Source organism: Bubalus bubalis, chromosome 5 (genome assembly GCF_019923935.1).
Source record: "Bubalus bubalis isolate 160015118507 breed Murrah chromosome 5, NDDB_SH_1, whole genome shotgun sequence".
Classification (NCBI taxonomy): domain Eukaryota; kingdom Metazoa; phylum Chordata; class Mammalia; order Artiodactyla; family Bovidae; genus Bubalus; species Bubalus bubalis.
Genome location: NC_059161.1, coordinates 12,265,146 through 12,278,126, shown reverse-complemented (window position 1 = coordinate 12,278,126; position 12,981 = coordinate 12,265,146). Strand labels below are relative to the sequence as shown.

At 43.6% G+C, this 12,981-nt stretch overlaps 1 long non-coding RNA gene across 1 annotated transcript in view; it reads right to left on the bottom strand.

Annotated features, from left to right (window-relative positions):
- LOC123333560 overlaps positions 1–5,480 on the bottom strand; it is a 40,255-nt gene extending 34,775 nt beyond the window's left edge. Inside the window, exon 1 of the long non-coding RNA XR_006550934.1 lies at positions 5,398–5,480. This is a non-coding gene — a long non-coding RNA (uncharacterized LOC123333560). The remainder of the gene's footprint in view (positions 1–5,397) is intronic.
- Between the last annotated feature and the right edge of the window lie 7,501 nt (positions 5,481–12,981).

Genomic DNA, 12,981 nt, shown 5'->3' with positions numbered 1-12,981 from the left:
GTGGAGCAAGCTTCCCTGTCATGATGCTTCTGGGCTCTGTCCACCCCTGGCTCACTCTCCCCGGTTATCTGTAAGCAGATTTAGAAGTGATAAGCTGGTATAATTATCACTCCCCCTCCCTGTTACTCTTTACAGCTGGTCTGCCCTTGGAGAACACATGTCCTCCAGTGGCCTAAGGGGCCTTGCAACTAAGTGCATACATTTCCTCAATTCTCAAATATAATCTCATATCTGTAATACAGTTGATGTTTTTATTTTCATATGCCTTTCCCATTCATTCATTTATTCCTTTACCCATTCAACAAATAATTATTAAGTGCCTATTATAAACCAGGTACTATCTAACAGGAGCTTCCCCAGTGGCTCACTGGTAAAGAATCTGCCTGCAATGCAGGAGACATGGAGATGCAGGTTCTATCCCTGGATCAGAAAATGCTCTGGAGAGGAAATGACATCCTACTCAAGTATTCTTGCCTGCAAAATCCCATGGATAGAGGCCCTGGCAGGCGACAGTTCATGGGGTCACAAAAGAGTTGGACATGGCTGAGCAACTAAACAACAACTATCTAACATGAGGATTCAGCCATGAACAAAACAGACAAAAAAATATCCTGTGTTCATTGATCCATGTTGCTATCTTTACGGTTGGAAGAGATAAGCAAGGTAAATGAGTAAAATTATATTGATCAACAACCTGAGCAAGGAACACAGAGGAGCTGCTTATTAGCCTGGTTATAGCCCAAGAAAGAACAATGTTGTGGATTCTTCAGTCTCCTGACTCAGAAAGATTATCATCATATTCTCCCGTCTGCATCCTTGACTGCAAGCCATAGAAAGGAACACTGGCTCTCTTATGCATCGGTGAGACATAGAGGGGTTCACAAAGTATAGAAGCAGGCTTGATATGTAAACAGGAGCCAAGAAAGCTCTGGAAGCCGACCACAGAGTGTGATCTCTGACCGCTCATTTCTGAAGTCATTGCTAAAGGCCTCACAGCTCCACAGCTGCTTCTCAAGGGACAGGTTCCCAGGCAGGAGCATCCTTATGGTGGAGCTGAAACCAGGCGCACATGCTCTGGCTGTCAGAGACAGGGGGAGGGACTAACTGGCCTTTTTCAATTTCCATAGCAAAAGGGATGAAGGGTTCTGCTTCCCACTTAGCCTCACCTAATGAGATCATTCAAAAAATCAAACTGGTTCGGTGTTGTGCTGCCTGGCTGGCCAAAAGACATATATCCATTTTATTATACTGGGCTTCCCAGGTGGTGCTAGCGGTAAAGAACCCATCTGACAATGCAGGAGACATAAGAGACGCAAGTTCGATCCTTGGGTGGGGAAGACCCTCTTGAGGAGGGCATTGCAACCACTCCACTATTCTTACCTGGAAAATCCTATGGACAGAGGATCCTGGCGGACTACAGAGCATAGGGTGACACAGAGTTGGACACGACTGAAGAAACCTAGCACTTGGTATATTAACATCATGTTATTTCATGCACTTTAAGTCCAGTTTATCATAGTTTTCTGCTTCCCTTTTTATAAGATATGCTTTCAGCCTATTTTTTTTTCTTTTAATCTTATGACCAGAAATTGGGAAGAAAAAACATCATTTTAAAACTGCAAATACTTCTGTCTCCTGACAGATGGAGAATCAAATTAACCACTGAGGCAAACTGCCCCTTCATTTTCTGAAGAAAGAAAAAAAAACCACACCTATTGCACACCAGAGCATCCATCCCAAGCCTCCTGAGTACAGACGTTTCCAGCAGAGCTATGTCTCTGAAGATCTAGCTGGCTGTTGAGACAAATGTTTCAAGTTTTCTATAAGAACAGAAACCGCCCTACGTCTTTGTAGTTTGTTTTTGCAGCAATGTGTGCATGTGCGTGTGTACTCGAGTTCAAGCGCTTTCTCAGAGGTAACTTGGGAGCAAAGATGCTAAAAACTGAAGAAACATGATATTTGCTGTGCGCAGACAAGAAACAGTAAAGAAACTGGAAATATAATGCTCAACATATGGTATTGTTCAAAAGGGAACAACACAGAGTTAGGGAAATAGACTTATTTTGGACAGTGTTTGGAGGTGATGATCTTTTGCAGGTCTCAGGACAAGACGGTGAGTTGTGAGTAGGCTCCCCTCTGGAGAGCAAACGTCCCGCGAGCCCCAATTCAGCCGCCGCTTCATTTTGCTGCAGCTACTACAACAGCTGCGCGCACGTCTAGGCCCAGGAGCCCAACCTGACAGCTCCTGCTGCCTCTGCTCTGACCCTTCCTTCCCCCCGTGTCACTGGCTCCTGACGCAGCACCTGACGGGAGGGCAGCTGCGCGGTGCGCACTGGGTAATCTGCCCGCCCTCTAACTGCAAGGCCGTCTGAGCCAGCCAGTGGGCCTCGTCGGAAGGAGGGAGGTCTTTGCCAATAGTCCCCTGTCTCCTGCCAAGGTGGGGGATTCCCAAACGTTGGAAAGAGTGAATAGATAAACAGTGACAAATGACCACCACACTTTCTAATGCTGTAAATACGGTGTTGTATTTAGAACACAATCAAATGTTAATTCGTTTTGGCCACTGTTACCTTCATTTTCTACCTTGGAATCATGAGATAACGACAGTATGATGGCCAGAAATTTAACTTTTCTGGCATTAAAAATTCTTTTTGTTAATTCAAGCAATCCAATAAGTATCTATTAAATGCCAAATCTCAACTTGTGGTATTTAGTAATAATTCGGAGTTGTTTGAGATGAGAAGCAATGTAGAATGCCTTACATAAACATTTTATTAAACATTCAGAAATTACTCAAATTTTAAAATATCTTAGAAAAAGCAAATCTTAGAACTGTACTCTCTCCCTAAACTTTTCTGAATTTTCCTTCTTTTCCAATTTTCTTTCATATCTCTGATATTTTTTCATCTTAAATTCTCACAGAATTGTATCTAAAATATTACAAATTTACAAATGAAGGCAGTAGGGACATAATAAATGATATTGGGGTGTTTTTTTTTTGATAAAACACTCTGCTGCTGCTAAATCACTTCAGTTGTGTCTGACTCTGTGCGACCCCATAGACAGCAGCCCACCAGGCTCCCCCATCCCTGGGATTCTCCAGACAAGAACACTGGAGTGGGTTGCCATTTCCTTCTCCAATGCATGAAAGTGAAAAGTGAAAGTGAAGTCGCTCAGTCGTGTCTGACTCTTAGCAACCCCATAGACTACAGCCTACCAGGCTCCTCCGTCCAGGGGATTTTCCAGGCAAGAGTACTGGAGTGGGGTGCCATGCACTCTAGAGACACAGATATATCTCCCCTGAATCTCAAAACACATTTTCAAACATCATGTAATAAACTCATACTATGTGACAGAAAACACAATCTGGTTTTGAGACAGACTTGTTAATAAATAGTTACAAAAAAAAAAAATAAAACACATTTTACCTTTCACAATTAAATAATTAACCTACTTTAAAGTTTACTTATGATGTGAAGTAAAATGTATTTTCACTTCCTTCAATATGAAAAACTGTCCCAGAATCACTTGTTTAATCATATTTCTCTTCCTCCTTGATCTATAACATAAGCATCATTGAACATCTAGCTGAAATTGAGCCAGGGCTCTCTACTGTGCCCACTGCACTATCGCTATCCCCGCATTAATGCCAGGCTCTCCAAGCACAGTGAACTGCTCCAGAGAAGTCTTCTCTGGAGGAGGTTTACTGGGCTCAGGCACTTGGCTCATGTAGGCAGGAGATGATCCAAAAGAGATCCCCAGAGGCTGGGCCTGGGTCAGGGTCTCTCAGTTCTGAAACTGGCCCCATCCAGAACCAGAGATAAATTCCTCCCTGTGTTGTGCTTCCTTCCTGTCATTACCAAATCTCCGTTAAACATGTGCCAAATTGTATACCCTTGACTCATCTTTCACCCAGGGAAAGCAGAGACAGCAAGAGGAGGTAACAGGATGAGAACAGAACCAGGATGTGCAGCTGCTGGAGGCCGTGTTCCACCAGTATTTCACATTTCTGCGCTCAGGACCTTCTGAGCAAAGAGCACTGACGCCCGTGTAGAAGGAAAACTGAAGAGCAACCCTAAAGATACTGACATCTGGAGAGAGCGAAGAGTTATCACCCTGGAACCATTTGTTCACACTGCAGAGTGAGGATTTGTTCACATTACAAAACAAAAACCATTTTCTCTTTCTTGCACTTTCTTTCCCTCCCCCTACCCATCATCTCCTTCCTCCCCAGTTCCCCTTGAAGCTCCCAGAGGGCACGATGTGCAGTTGTGCCCGCAACTCTTATATAAATTCCAAGTTTCATAATCTGGGGATTCCTCACCTACAGTGCAAACCTCTGCATGGGTGGGTACATACAGCACTCACCGCGCATTCAACCCCTGGAGAATTTGGGCTCAGGGAACTGATGGAAGCTGCTATATGAGAAGGGTCCACTCCCTGATCCTGAGATGTTATGTTTATATATATAAAGATATAGATTATACACACACACACACACACACGGATAAGGCTTTGGAGACAGACATACGAGGACAGAGACAGAAAACTATGGCAGGCCAACTTGCCAGCTTGCAAGTACAGTAACACTGCAGACTTTTCACAGCTCAGACTTAACCACTGCTCCAATCCAAGTAAAATTTATTTGGAGATCACGGAAAGTGATCTTGAAATGATACACAGTGGCCCACGGGCAACATGGAGACAAGAAACCTGGGTCTGTGAGAAGAATCCAGGACAGATTTGTTCTCAAAGCTTCCAATAACTCTGGGGCAAGAAAACCAGTATGATAGATTGAATGTTTTTATATAGATTGAACTTTATATATTTATATAAGGTAAGGGGGTTAGGAGATGAGGTTGGAAGAGTAGGCTGGACTATGACCAAAAGTACTAATATCACATTGAAGAATTTGGACTTCATTCTATAGGTAGTCAATAATTTTAAGCAATGATCAGATCTGTGGATTTTTAAATTTTGTTTTTGTTTTAAGATCACTCTGACAACAATGTGCCTAGTATAAATTATAAGAAGTGACTGGCAAGAGGGAGAAAATACAGAGACTGTTCTATTAGTCTAGGTAACAGATGATGAAGTCTTCTACTAAAGTCTATAGATTCTAGCCCTGTCTCTTTTAAATGGATGTTACAATTAGAACTAGCTTCTGTGCTGATTGTAAATGCATTCGTCCCTGACTACAGAATTTGGATTATAACAAAGAAACTTCTGCTCATCCAAACTGAATATCTAATCAGTCTCCACTACATATGCCCAGGCTACACTGCTTCTTATAACTAGATGTTCAGCAGATTCTTAAGCCACATCTTTCCTTGAGGTCTTCATACTCTTCTCGTCTTATTCCGCAGCCCTTACAGAACATAAACTGGGAATACCTACTTTCTTCCCTTGTGCCATTCTTTCATCCTCTGTCTTCTGATCATCTGCCTCCAACTTCTCAATTTCTTCCTGTCATTCCAGCCCTGAAAATGAAAGTGTTAGTTGCTCAGTTGTGACCGACTCTTGGTGACCGCATGGACTGTAGCCTGCCAGGCTCCTCTGTCCATGGAATTCTCCAGGCAAGAATACTGGAGGGGTTGCCATGCACTTCTCCAGGGGATCTTCCCGACCCAGGGACTGAACCTGGGTCTCCCACACTGCAGGCAGATTCTTTACTGTCTGAGCCTCCAGGGGCATCCCTGAAGGCTCCCATTTGTAACTGATAGCTGACAGTGATGATGCCCCTCGCTAAACCAAGGAAACAATATCCAGGGCTTCAGACACCTTACTTCCATGTGTCTGCAGTCCTAGGCCCTGCTGTTGTTGACCTTGCAGTCTTTCTCCAGCAAGTTGTATACAATTTGAGCTCATACATTCACTGTATCCTGACTCATCCCTCTGGTGCCATTTCAAGATCCAGTGGATTTTACTTCTATTAATGGATCTTCCTTCTTCTCCTCACTGCTAATGTCTCTGTGTCTTTATCCCTGGAAGCATTTGACCCTTAGAAAGAAGGTAAACTTAAACTTGTAGTAACCTAGCAAAATAGAAATTAAAAAAATATTATCTCCACTTTATAGGTAGAAAAACTAGGTTGCAGAGACATGAAGTGACTTGCTTCAGAGTCACCCAGTTAGTGGGTGTCAGTGCTGGGACACATAACCTGACTGCCTAACCCATCACCTACCACTATTTCTAGGATAACATCCTACCCAGTTAGAAATATTTTTGAAATAAACTGCTTTCATTCATAGCCAAGGACTTAACTAAAACTCAAAGCAAAAAAAAAAAAAAGAAAAAGGAAAACCTTAGAATAGAGCTTATAATGTTATGATTCAAACTGTTTTTCTTTTAAAAAAAAGCATAACACTTTTTCAGAACATTTGGACTATTTCAGACAGAAACCAGTGGATGTAAAATATTAGAGTTCAAGAAAAATCCTTTTAAAATGATTTCCAACAGTCCAGATAATAGTGGGAAAGGGTTTAATGAGCATAGTCAAAGTAACAATTTTCATCACACTATATATACACAACTGAGGAAAAAAGGAAATCTAGTAAAAATAGAATATTTTATTAGCATAGTCAAAATAACAATTTTCATCACACTATACATACACAACTGAGGAAAAAGGAAATCTAAAAATACTGTTATCATGTCATTATATGATTGTATAATTTTCCCCCAAGAAATATAAAGACTTGAGCCAATAGTTTAAGAGATAGGTGAATCTGCAATAGATTAGATAACTTGATGTTTCTTCCAAAAGCATTAAATACTATAGAAATTCCAACAACAAAAAAAAATGTCCTTGAATTTTCATTAAAGCTTTTATCTCCCAAGATCTCAACAAATAAAAAGAGATGACTTGGTTTCTGTGCCTGCCACAGACATTTTTCAGTAAGGTTTACAAACTAAACATTTTGTTTTAAATATTTTATATGTATTGAAATAAGAAACAGAATAGAGAACATTCATTATTCCTCTAAGGTATAACTTCAATATTCAATGAATATATAAATTCTACATGGTTCATGATATTAATTAACTCCATATACCCTGAATACAAGAACTGTCAAGTGTGATCAGAGTATTTTTTTTTCCTTTCAGCTTACCTGCGAGATATAATTAAATATAAAATTGTGTAAGTTTATGGTATACAATGTGATGATTTGGTGTACTTACATGTTATGAACGGAGAAGGCAATGGCACCCCACTCCAGTACTCTTGCCTGGAAAATCCCATGGGTGGAGGAGCCTGGTAGGCTGCAGTCCATGGGTTCGCTAAGAGTCGGACACGACTGAGCGACTTCCCTTTCACTTTTCACTTTCATGCATTGGAGAAGGAAATGGCAACCCACTCCAGTGTTCTTGCCTGGAGAATCCCAGGGACGGGGGAGCCTGGTGGGCTGTCGTCTATGGGGTCACACAGAGTCGGACACGACTGTAGTGACTTAGCAGCAGTAGCACATATTACAAAGTGTTTACCACAATAAGTTTAGTTAATACATCTATCACCTCTCACTTCACAGAGGACCTTTTGGTTTTCTTTTTTTGCCTTGAGATCTTAAGATGTACTCTCTCAGCAGCTTTCAAGTATGCAATACAGTGTTGTTAACTATAGTCATCACGTTTAACATTATGGCAACATGTATTCATCTTATACATGGAAGTTTGCACCCTTTGATCACCTTTACCCGTTTTTCCCAGCGGCCCTGGAAACAACCAATATACTCCACTTCCACATCCTTCTTACTTAAAGTTGTTGTTCAGTCACTCAGCCGCATCCGACTCTTTGTGACCCCATGGACTGCAGCACCCCAGGCTTCCCTGTTCTTCACCATCTCCCAGAGTTTGCTTAAACTCATGTCCATTGAGTCAGTGATGCCATCCAACCATCTCATCCTCTGTCGTCCCCTTCTCCTCCTGCCTTCAGTCTCTCCCAGCATCAGGGTCTTTTAAAATGAGTCAGTTCTTCTCATGGCCAAAGTATTGGAGCTTTGGCTTCAGTATCAGTCCTTCCAGTGAATATTCAGGGTTGATTTCCTTTAGGATTGACTGGTTTGATCTCCTTGCAGTCCAAGGGACTCTCAAGAGTCTTCTCTAACAACATACCTGTGACTATATGGACTATTTTGGCAAAGTGATGTCTCTGCATTTTAATACTCTGTCTAGATTTGTCAGAGCTTTTCTTCCAAGGAGCAAGCATCTTTTAATTTCATGGCTGCAGTCGTCATCTGCAGTGATTTTGAGTCCAAGAAAATAAAGTCTGCCACTGTTTCCATTGTTTTCTCATCTATTTGCCATGAAGTGATGAGGAGACCATTTAAGTAAGTGTTCTCTTCTTCCAGCCTTTACAGATCCACTGCAACATGGAAAAACATTCACTAGTTAGCTCAGGGTGGGGTACTGGGTGGGTCAACAGGCAGAGTTCATGGGCAGGCAGGGCTTGCTCTCAGGGTCTCCAGTTGGTCAAGACCACTGCCATGCTCTCTGGTTAAGGAGAGGCAGCGGATGCTTCTAGCTAAGCTTGATGGCTGAGTGAGCCTGCCGGCTGGCTTCTTTGTTCTAGCAAGGCCACGGTGTGGTTTTTGTGCCCAGGAGGGGCTTCTGGAGGTGCTTCACAGTCAGGTCAGGCCACTAGCTAGGCTCTGGTCAGTGGGGCTGCAGGCTAAGTAACCTGGCAGGGCAGTGCCACTGGTTGGATTCTACCACTTGGCATGGCTGTGGGCTGGGCTGAACACCTGTTCCTGGTCTGGCAGGGCCCCAGGCTGTGCTAAAGTGGATGGTGCACTTGTAAGACTCCATGTTCAGTGGGTGCGTGCAGAGCTTGTGGTTGCAGGGGACTCAGTCTGTGGTCTGTGATGGGGTGAGGCCACAGGCGGTGCTACAAGGTCTGGTGGGGCCACAGCTGGGGCTCTGAACCTGAGCAGCCCACTGGCTGTGCAGCTGTGCTGCACTGCTGGGCAAGGTTGCTGGTCGGGCACTCTGACTGGGCATGACCTCCAGCTGTGCTCCACAGCTGTATGGAGCTGAAGCCTGTGCTCTGCAGTAGGGCAGGGTCACTATCCAGGCTCTCAGGTACCGCAGGTTATGTTTTGTGACTGGTCAGGGCCACTGGCTGGTCTCCTTGCCTGGGCAAGGCCACAGGCTACATTCAACAATTGAGTAGGGCTGCAGGGCTGGGCTGTAGGCCACTCGGGGTCATTACTGAGGGTCCTTGGTTATGCAGAGTTGTAGGCTATGCTCAACTGTTGGGTAGGGCTGCTGGCTTGGTTCCTGGGTCTGTCGAATGGGTTCTGCAGCTTTCGCCAGGCTTCCTGATTGAGTGGGACAAGAGGCTTTGCTCAGCAATTGACTGGAGATGCATATTTGTTTCTCTGCCCAAGTGGACTCATAAAACAAGCTCCACAGTGGTAGGGCTTATTGTCTAGGGATCCAAATAAGGCACAGTTTCCATTTCTTGGCTAAATGGGTCCACTGACTTGACTCTCCTCATATGATTCGGATGGGAGGGTCCCATTAGCTGAGATCTCTGCTAGAGATCTATTGCAAGTAGGAATATCTGAACAATATCTGAAGCCCAGCTGCTGTAAACCCTGTCTGCTTTGTGTCTATCTGACCGATCCCCAGTGTTTCTCCTGATGATCACCATGAAGTGAAATTTAAGGAGACCTCTTGTGAAGGGTCCTGCAATGCTGAGAAAGCTAGATGTCCAGTTTGCACTCCCACTAGAGAAATCACAGGCCAAGGGGTGGGGATCACGTACCATATTCTTGAAGTGCTATGCCAGCCTAGGAGTGATGGGAGCAATGCGGGCAAAGCAAAACTGCTTGTCAGACCCATCTAATCCAATTCTCCTCATCTCTGTGGATCAGTGAGTGCTTCAGCCTCACCCTGGGTTCTGGGATTTTCACAATGGTGTCTTCTCTATGTAGAGTTGCTAGCTGGTCTTCTTATGAGTGTCTTTACAGTATTTTACATTTAAGAGTATATTTGAATATTTAAGTTTGCTCTCATTCTTCTACCCCACATAACCCATACCCCGTAATCCACTGGATTATGCAAAACTCTGAATCCTTATGTTTCAAGAAACTGCAGGTCAGCCTGCCTTTGAATGGTGGTGCTTTCCATATGCTTTTCTTATGCTATACTTGAAGCCACTATCAAGTATCTGTTAAATATTGCTTCTTAGGAAATGCTAAAGAAGTGCCTCTCCCAGACCTTGTCTACAGGGATTAAGTCCTCCAGCATCCATGAGCCACTCCCAGCGGTGGCCCATTACCTGTTGAGGAGCCTTGCAAATCTCCATCATCCACAGAATCTATTACCCATCAACACAGCCTGCCTCAGTGAATCCCTGCTGAGAACACTCTCTTCTTCTTCCAAGCATCAGCCTCTCTCCCCTCATTCTCTTCTTCTCTTGAAAACTTCACTGCATCCCTTGTTCAGCCTGACTTCCCCAACAAAGGCTACCTGACTAAACCTGAAGGTGATACAAAAGGGAAAAGGAGGGGCCTTTGATCAATGATTCTCAAAACACACTGTGGATAAGTATAGCTTGAAATACCTTTAAATGTATACATCTTAGTCAGTTTTGAGTGGATCCCAAAAATTTATAGGAAGGGCCTTGAATAAGTTGGAAAGAGGTGGTTCAAGGACCACACTTGGAAAAATATTGGCCTAGATCGTACAGTGGGCTTCCCTGGTGGCTCAGATGGTAAAGACCCTGCCTGCCATGCAGGATACCTGGGTTTGATCCCTGGGTTGGGAAGATGCCCTGGAGGAGGGCATGGCAACCCATTCCAGTATTCTTGACTGGAGAATCCCCATAGACAGAGGAGCCTGGGGGGCTACAGTCTATGGGGTCACAAAGGGTCAGACATGACTGAGTGACTAAGAACAAACAAGGACAAGGTCCTACAATACAAATGCTTGGCTAATCCTCCAGAAGGGATCGGAGAAGGCAATGGCACCCCACTCCAGTACTCTTGCCTGGAAAATCCCATGGATGGAGGAGCCTGGTAGGCTACAGTCCATGGGGTCTCTAAGAGTCGGACACGACTGAGCAACTTCACTTTCACTTTTCACTTTTATGCATTGGAGAAGGAAATGGCAACCCACTCCAGTGTTCTTGCCTGGAGAATCCCAGGGACGGGGGAGCCTGGTGGGCTGCCGTCTATGGGGTCACACAGAGTCAGACACGACTGAAGCGACATAGCAGCAGTAGCAGCAGCAGCCAGAAGGGACAGGAATGGAAAAGTGCCTCTCAGCCTTTTATTCTGAACCTACAGTCAGCCTTCAATGTGGAAAGTAACAGTTATTTCTCAAATCTTGTTGTCTAGCTTAATGTGCTTTGCAACCTTTTTCTAAAATATAAATATTCTGGATGTCAAAATGAGTATCTGTCCATCTGAACTGACAAGAGCTAATATATCAAATCATTTAGTGTGCTAGAAGCCAAAACTGTATTAACATGATATATATTCAAATAATTTACACGTCTATATAAAGCACAAGCTGGAATCAAGATTGCCAGGGGAAATATCAATAACCTCAGATATGCAGATGACACCACACTTATGGCAGAAAGTGAAGAGAAACTAAAGAGCCTTGCGATGAAAGTGAAAGAGGAAAGTGAAAAAGTTGACTTAAAACCCAACATTCAGAAAACTAAGATCATGGCATCTGGTCCCATCACTTCATGGGAAATAGATGGGGAAAAAATGGAAACAGTGACAGACTTTATTTTGGGGGGCTCCAAAATCACTGCAGATGGTGACTGCAGCCATGAAATTAAAACACACTTGTTCCTTGGAAGAAAAGCTATGACCAACCTAGTCAGCATATTAAAAAGCAACAACTTTGCCAACAAAGGTCCATATAGTCAAAGCTATGGTTTTTCCAGTAGTCATGCATGGATGTGAGAGCTGGACTATAAAGAAAGCTGAGCGCTGAAGAATTGATGCTTTTGAACTGTGATATTGGAGAAGACTCTTGAGAGTCCCTTGGACTGCAAGGAGATCCAACCAGTCCATCCTTCAGGAGATAAATCCTGAGTTTTCATTGGAAGGACTGATTCTGAAGCCAAAGCTCCAATACTTTGGCCACCTGATGTGAAGAACTGACTCATTTGAAAAGACCCTAATTCTGGGAAAGATGGAAGGCGGGAGGAGAAGGGGACAACAGAGGATGAGATGGTTGGATGGCATCACCAACTCAATGGACATGAGTTTGAGTAGGCTCCGGGAGTTGATGATGGACAGGAAAGCCTGGTGTGCTGCAGTCCATGTGGTTGCAAACAGTCAGACACGACTGAGCAACTGAACTGAACTGAACTGAATAAACTGCCTAGTTGCTAAATCATGTCTGATTCTTTTGTGACCCCATGGACTTTAGCTCATCAGGCTCCTTGGTCCATGGAATTTCCCAGGCAAGAATACTGCATTTCCTTCTCCAGGGGATCTTGCTAACCCAGTGATTGAACTTGTGTCTCTTGCATTGCGGGCAGAGTCTTTACTGCTGAGACACCAAAGAAGGCTATCTATGTAAATTACATATATATAATTTAAGACTATTTTATTGCAAGTGATTTCATTGCCAACTTATTTTGTAAGCCAATATGTTATACATATGTTTTTTCAGGTGGTTTAGGGGTAAAGAATCCACCTGCCAATACAAGACATGCCAGAGACATGGGTTCAGTACCTGGGTTGGGAAGATCCCCTGGAGGAGGAAATGGCAACCCACTCCAGTATTCTTGTATGGAAAATTCCATGGACAGAGAGGAGCCTGGTAGGCCACAGTCAGTGTTTTATATTAAATATTCTCTCATTTAAATTGTGGTGTATTTTCTATCTCCTAATAGGACTGTGAAGAAGGCTGAGCGGCGAAGAATTGATGCTTTTGAACTGTGGTGTTGGAGAAGACTCTTGAGAGTCCTTTGGACTGCAAGGAGATCCAACCAGTCCATTCTGAAGGAGA